Source organism: Aedes aegypti, chromosome 3 (assembly GCF_002204515.2).
Source record: "Aedes aegypti strain LVP_AGWG chromosome 3, AaegL5.0 Primary Assembly, whole genome shotgun sequence".
NCBI classification, from domain to species: Eukaryota; Metazoa; Arthropoda; class Insecta; order Diptera; family Culicidae; genus Aedes; species Aedes aegypti.
Genome location: NC_035109.1, coordinates 78,439,224 through 78,446,442, shown reverse-complemented (window position 1 = coordinate 78,446,442; position 7,219 = coordinate 78,439,224). Strand labels below are relative to the sequence as shown.

Below are 7,219 nucleotides of genomic sequence, written 5' to 3'. Positions count from 1 at the left end.
TTAGCACATAGTCAGCTATCTTCGCAATGTGGTATCTTCAACTATTCTATTTTTACATTTTTGTGATCAATCCTCTTCTGCTTTACCGACAGAAAGGACATCCTTTGCTACTTCTATTTACATTTTTGCCAATGTGTTGTATCCAACGAGTCCATCGAGAGTAGTTCGGTTGTGTTTGCATTGTTGGTCGGTTGCCATTATTCCAGTGAAATGTTGGATGATTTGCCATCCGAGAAATACATAGTCCAGTCGCTGTCTGATCGCCGAGATTGACGGGTGCTCCCCTTCATAGCACCGTCATCCGCGCAGAACATTTCAGCAACTTGACGAAAGGTTTTGGTGGGGGACTGGGAATCAAACCCATGACCTTCCGCTTATGAAATGAGATTACAATTATAACAGCTGAAAATAAAGTAAATAGGGTGCAGAGCTACTTGGGCACTTCCATGATTAATTTTGGCATGGGGTTTTTATCGATCGAATTGTATGAAACTTTGCAATAATAAGTCCTTAAATACGACGCATATTGTGGCCAAATATGAGCTCAGTAACTTAAAAGAAAAACTGCTGAAGTGAATTAAAAGTGCCAACAATAGGATCCGGCTCCCTATATACTCATTTTGATAACTCGCTTTTAATATAACATTAAGTATTATCCTATTATATTATTTCACTCTTTAATTTGTATTCGAAGGAACAAAACTGAAAATTCAAGTTGAACATTTTTTTGTGTCGATGACTGTATGTTCCTTATACTTTAGGAGAAAGAAGAATCCCGTGCCGTTTCGCGGGTACGACAAGCTGCGAAACGAGTCAAGGTCAGTTTCGATAAGCGTACGTTGCTCTCTCACTCGATATTTCCCCTATTCGGTGGATGGTGCGAAAAATAAAGAGGAATGGACAACGCGTTACGTATCGTTCGTCTGTCATCAACTACTACCAACTAAATTAGGTCTTTGGACGCAGATTGAACGTCGTGCGCAGGCAAAATAATTGGAGATACCGGGGATCGAACCCGGGGCCTTTCACATGCAAAGCGAACGCTCTACCACTGAGCTATATCCCCTTGTGTTAATGAGTGTGATGAGTGACAAATTGCATATTGTAAGTGCAGATAATTATGCATATAACAAAAACAAAATTATTCATTAAATTTTCAAAACCTCTGTTAACAGGCAGTTATAAAAAAAGGGTAACTTACCCTAAATTTATCTTAATACGTACTGTATTTCTCGAAATGGGACCAACATATCAACATTACATTAATATTGTTTCATATGGAATGACGAATTTCCATTTTACTCAAATTGCATTGAACGTTTTAAATTCCATTAATGTATGCAAACCTCCTTTGGGAGCTCACATTGTTGTCACCAAATGCAGAGATAAGACACGCAATGTCGCTCCGCCAGTCGCAGCGCACTATCAATAATTGCTCCACTTTGGGCGTACGTTCAAGGAAAATGTTCAAAGTGACAAACTCAACAAATTACCATACGGCCCAAACGGCACGCAACAGCGGAACCCAAACTAATTAACTCATTTTCCTACACAAACGTACGAGCTGTAGGGTAGGACGGGGCAAGATGAGCACCTTTCAGTTTCGAGAATGATTGGATGAATTATGTTGATATAATGTCATATACTATTGGCTTGAAGTTTATACAACTGATATCCTCGATAAAAGGTATTAGAAATATTGGAAACTATGGAAAGTTTATTGTAACATGTGAAAATATTGAATTTCATTATAATAAATGACCACAACAAATAACGCTTGTGTCGCCCAACAAGATTTTGACCATATTTTTGATTCTCAGTCTGGAACTTTTTAGAGATTTTCTCTTAGTAAATGAAGAAAAATAATATCATACTTTTTTTATCGTAATTACTACAAGTCTGCACATCTTTCATATAAATAAGAAAATTGTTGCGTAGTAATACAAATACGCTTAACAATGATAACTTTAGCTGTATTACATATGTTGTTGCACGATTCTTGATAATACAAAATAAAATCAATTAAGTTTTAATTTTTTGATTTTATTATGTTTATGTATAACAAAAACACGATAAATGGACGGTAAGTAATGGTAATGGTAAGTAAAAAATGATGGTCATATCGAGCATAAATCGGTTTGCTCATCTTGCCCCGCCCTACCCTACAACAACCACTCAAACTCAATGCCACACAATGCGATGGATGGATGGATGACTGGTTGACGATAGGCCAAACACAACAAAATTCGGTTATCACTTTTTTTTCCTTTCGTTTCTAGTAGAGGCGTGAGTGAGTCGTTTGTTGGCAGAGTAGTTACCTACTTAGTTTAGCGTTGTCGTCATTATCGTTTCTGTTTTCACTTTCTAGCATCTCTAAGTAGTAGTCAACGGCAGTCAGCAATGCTATCTATATTGGTTGCGATGGTCATCGTTTAAGTGTCTGATCGTTGCAGGAACGTAAAATAGTTATATCCATTGGTAAAAGTAGTTCAAAGCTGACTTTCTACCGATGCAAAGAATGCGTAGATTGGGTATTGCTGAAAAGAGACTTGAGTCTAAACTCCAGAATCTAAAATATGTTCCGGTCTATGGTCACCGTATATTTGTGAATTGAATATCTTGAATCTAATTGTTTTTTTTCTGGTCAAATCAACTGTTTTAACAGATTTTTTTCTGCATTTACTAACTACAATCGCAAATTTTTACTACTTTCCAGATCACTTAAAATAATTCTTGTTCTGAAAACTGTATTTTGCAATGTTTACTCAACCGTTTCATCTGTTTTATCGACCATCTTATTAAGATTTTTGTAAAGAGGCTTGAACTCTTTTAGGAAATCAAACTTTTCTTAGATTTCGAGAATCCTCAAGTAATACCAAGATCTTTGTATTTTTTTTGTAACTGGTTAATAACCAGTTACAAAAAAAATACAAAGATCTTGGTATTACTTGAGGATTCTCGAAATCTAAGAAAAGTTTGATTTCCTAAAAGAGTTCAAGCCTCTTTACAAAAATCTTACTAGTCTCCCCTACCTGCATTGGTCTACATTTGTAGTTGATAATTGTTTCAAAAATATGACACTTGTAACATATACATTTTTGAACGAAACCTTGAAGAAAAGTCGAAAGAACTGATCAGCTGGATTATGGTATTTTTTTTTTGTTTTTACGACATAAAATAGTATAAGAAATCTTAAAATCGGTTCGGTTTTGTGATCACTTCGATGTTGATACTATGTTTCATACAATCGTCTTTTCTCTCGTTAAGGTAACCATTTTATCGTTGATACACAATGTTTAAGATGACTAAGAGTAGATGTAGGATTGAGGAACTCCAATTCCATGATTGTTGTTAACGCCTCTGCTTTAAAGTTTATTTAAATGTTGTCACTTTTATCCAATATACAGAAATTTGTGCTGAGTTAAACAAACGCACCAATTGGAATTCTGTGTATTGATTTTTTGTGTAGGTTATTAATATAGTTTTATCTTTAAACATCAAATAGTAAGAACAATACAAGGATCAATTGACAAGTCAAATTTAGTACGATACCATTTAATTCCTACTAGAGTTGATTGATAATCTTAAAATAAGCACCTTGATTCCAGGAGTTGTTGTATAACTTGAGAAATAAATGAAAAAACTTAAACAGTTCCAACAAGGTTTGATAATTTTCTATTCTGTTTAATTGCTATACTTTCCAAAACCAGCTAAATTTTAAAAATTGAATTTTTATCGATTTTCTTCGGATTCCTTATTAATCGAATAAGCTGACGTTTTGTCAGACATTTGCGAATATTTCCTTTCGACCGTTTTGGAATTCGACGTTTTGGTATTTGACGTTTAGACATTCTTCGTTTTTGCATTCGACATTATGTTTTTCTACGATTTGTCACCCAACCGTTATTGTGAGGAGAAATACCATTATTTGGCAATTCTCTATTTGAAATCTATGACAAACGTTCGAAAGGTCAAAAGCTCAAAAGACAAAAAATTGAATAACAAAAATAGAAGAAAGAAAGGTCAAAGTAGGAAAAATTTACCACGAAGCCAAGCATTTTCGACTTTTTGTCCTTTCGACATTTTGTATTTCGACCTTTTGTCTATGAAATCTCTATTTCTAATGCTTTAATAACGTGTATATCATTGCATATCTGACGCCAAGTTAGGGATAATTATTAGTTCTTATGATTACTTCAGTAATTTCGCCAGAGATATACAAAAATCCTCCCAAAAATTCAGAGAGGGTTCTGAACCAGAATATCCACGGAGAATCTTGTAAGTACTCTTCAGGAACCACCATATAAAATTGTGTGCTAAGATTTCTTCAAATCATTAAAATTCCTACAGTGAGTATGGCTGGTATTTCTACAGGTGTTCTCGAAGGTATCGGTATTTCTATATGATTAATTATGAACTTATAATAAAATTGTTCTTGAGATCACTCCAAGGATTCCTGCATAAGGTCTCCTACAACAGTAGAAGCATTAACCTAAGAATGCTAATGTCGCTGCTGTTTGTGTTACCAACATCTAGTTTGCCACGCGCTGACAGCTTGGCTACCGGTCCTCAAAGTGTCAAATAAATTTTAAAATCATCCACTACAACATGGCATCGACCAAACAATGAAAAGATACAGTTAAAAGTGATAATAAACCAATTCAGTTTTGTGAGAACACCGCCATTAGCGTTCTACTACTAATATATCTATTTCTCCTACAGAAGAGGATAAGAAACTTCCAGATGTTAGAGTTACCAATTTGGCACACATAACACACACTAACACAAGGGGATATAGCTCAGTGGTAGAGCGTTCGCTTTGCATGTGAAAGGCCCCGGGTTCGATCCCCGGTATCTCCAATTGTTTTGTATGTGTTTGACACTACTACGTCCAGCCACAAACAAGATAATAATTTGGGGTACCGTTTTGTCTTGAATTCCGAATAGTGATGATTTCAAGGGTAAAAATTGATATTTTCGCAATTCATTTAAGTAGAGAACTTGAATAATAGAAGAGTTGATAATCTTATGAATAAATTTGAGTGGTTTTCTTGAAAAATCGCTATAAACAGTCGAATGTTCGGAATATGAGTCATGTTCGGAATTTGAGATAAAACGGTAGTGTTTTTAATTGACGATGCGTTGATTTCCGCTCCATCCATCGGAATGAGAGAACATGGATACTCGAAAGAGTCACGCACGCTCTCTTAACTCGTTTCGCAGCTTCACGTCGTACCAAGAATTGCTTATGAAATTGCTCCTGAGATTCCTTTAACATTATCTCCTCTTAGAAATCCTTGAGATATTAATTCAAGTTTTTCTACAGATATTCCTCCGAATATTCCTGTAAAATTACTTCGGAAATATCTACAATGCAATGAATCCCTGCATAAAACGTCTTACTCAGCCAACTTTAGGATACTTAACACCGTTGAGATGGATTAGATCGTGATTCATTCGCCGCCACACACCGCCAAAGATGATTCTTAGCACTCATTGGTCGAAGACTTCGAGTGCTTGCAGGTCTTCCTTGAGCGCACAGTATGGTTCAGGTCTCATGACTATAGAAGACCACCGTCAGCAAGGATTCGTGGTAGACGAACTTATTTACCACCTAGAACGTATCTCCATCTATCGTGAGATTGATTCCTACGCTCAGTTCCGCCTACCAGCATTTATCTATGTATGTATTTTGGCTGTGAACCGTTTCACCGATTCGATGAATTTTCAATATAAATTTAACATTTCGATAGTTATCTCAAATGATTAAATTGAACTTCGTGGTCGATGATTAGTTATTCTTACCGGGAGCAGAAAATAACTTTTGAACTGTAAAGTTAAATCATGCTCAGAAGCAGAGTTATTTTAACTGGAAGGGGAATAACTATCAAACTGTCAAATTTTAACTAAAAGTTAAACGATTCGGTGAAACGGTTTACAGCCTTAGTTTTCGACACATTCACCACCTTCTGACTTTTACTACTTCACGCGTTTCAGGTGGTGAGCAAATCAATGTCGTCCGTCCAGCTTGTGAGCTTCCCGGGACAACTGTTCTCGTCCATGATCTTCTATAACTCTATGCGATCGATACTATTGTATGCCGATTTGATACCAATGAACACGACTTGTAGGGATCAAGTATTCACAGTATTTCAGGAGTATTTGCCACATGGAAAAGATCTGGTTCGTCATTGAGCAGCCGTCGATGAAACCCGCCTGATAACGTCTCACGGCCTCGTTTGCAATTGATGGTTTACCATTGAAGATCATCTGGGATATCGGTTTTTTAAGGCAGCTTTTAGGATAGTTTTGCACGATAGTTTTCACATTCAGTTTGTCGCCTCATTTGAGAATAGCCGTACCTGGTAGCAGTTCCGATTTATGAGCTCGGCTACGATGCTTACCAGCGACCTTGTTGTTCTAGAGCCCTTTAATGATATCTCCATTCATCGTTGGTGCTTTCACTGTTCACTGCCTTCACTGTTCTCGGGCTCTGCGCCTATACTTTCGGCGCCAATCAGGTGTTCAACGTAGTGCTGCTCTCACTTCTCGAGCACCTCGCTTCCGTCCGTCTAGCTGCTTCCGCCATTATCAATGAGGTTTGCGGCTTTAAGTTTTTGCGAGATGCGTTGATCTTCTGGGAACACTTTTACGGGTCTTGACAACGGCAGTGCAACTCTATCCCACCTCTTCCGGGTGGCGCGGTTAGTCCTGGAATAGGCGGGTTTACTGTTTCCGCATCAGTCTGTATCATTCCACATTTTGCCACGTACCGTGCTGCAGTCCTCGGTGCATTCTTCATCTCTAAAACCTAATGGCACTCCTCATATATCCAAACGTTTCTAGAACTTCATTCCAAGCAACCGACAATGTTTCCGACAGCGTCATTAATACGTTGATCGATTTGTGATTCGGTTTGCTAAGGTGATGATGATGCTATGGTAAACAAGCAAACAAACAGAAACTGATAGCATTAAAAAGCATTATCTGCAGATGTTTTTTTGGGTTTTCGCTTTGCTCATAGAAATGACTTGCAATGTACATCGCAAAGAACAGTTAATTCCGATGAACGCATTGTTTTGCGCACTGTTTGTAGATCCAATCTTTAAAAATATGCCGCGTCTTCTACATAACAACATATGGATCTTATAACGCCTAGATTGTTAAAGTTCCGAATGAGATGCGTCATTCTTTACACATCCATCTACGTAGACAACAA

The 7,219-nt window shown here is 37.1% G+C and overlaps 2 non-coding genes across 2 annotated transcripts; one reads left to right on the top strand and one right to left on the bottom strand.

Moving 5' to 3' along the window:
* Positions 1-994: 994 nt before the first annotated feature.
* On the bottom strand, positions 995-1,066 carry Trnaa-ugc. Its single transcript has one exon. It is a non-coding gene; the product is annotated as a tRNA-Ala (tRNA).
* Positions 1,067-4,788: 3,722 nt separating this feature from the next.
* Trnaa-ugc lies at positions 4,789-4,860 on the top strand. Its single transcript has one exon. It is a non-coding gene; the product is annotated as a tRNA-Ala (tRNA).
* The last annotated feature ends 2,359 nt before the right edge of the window (positions 4,861-7,219 follow it).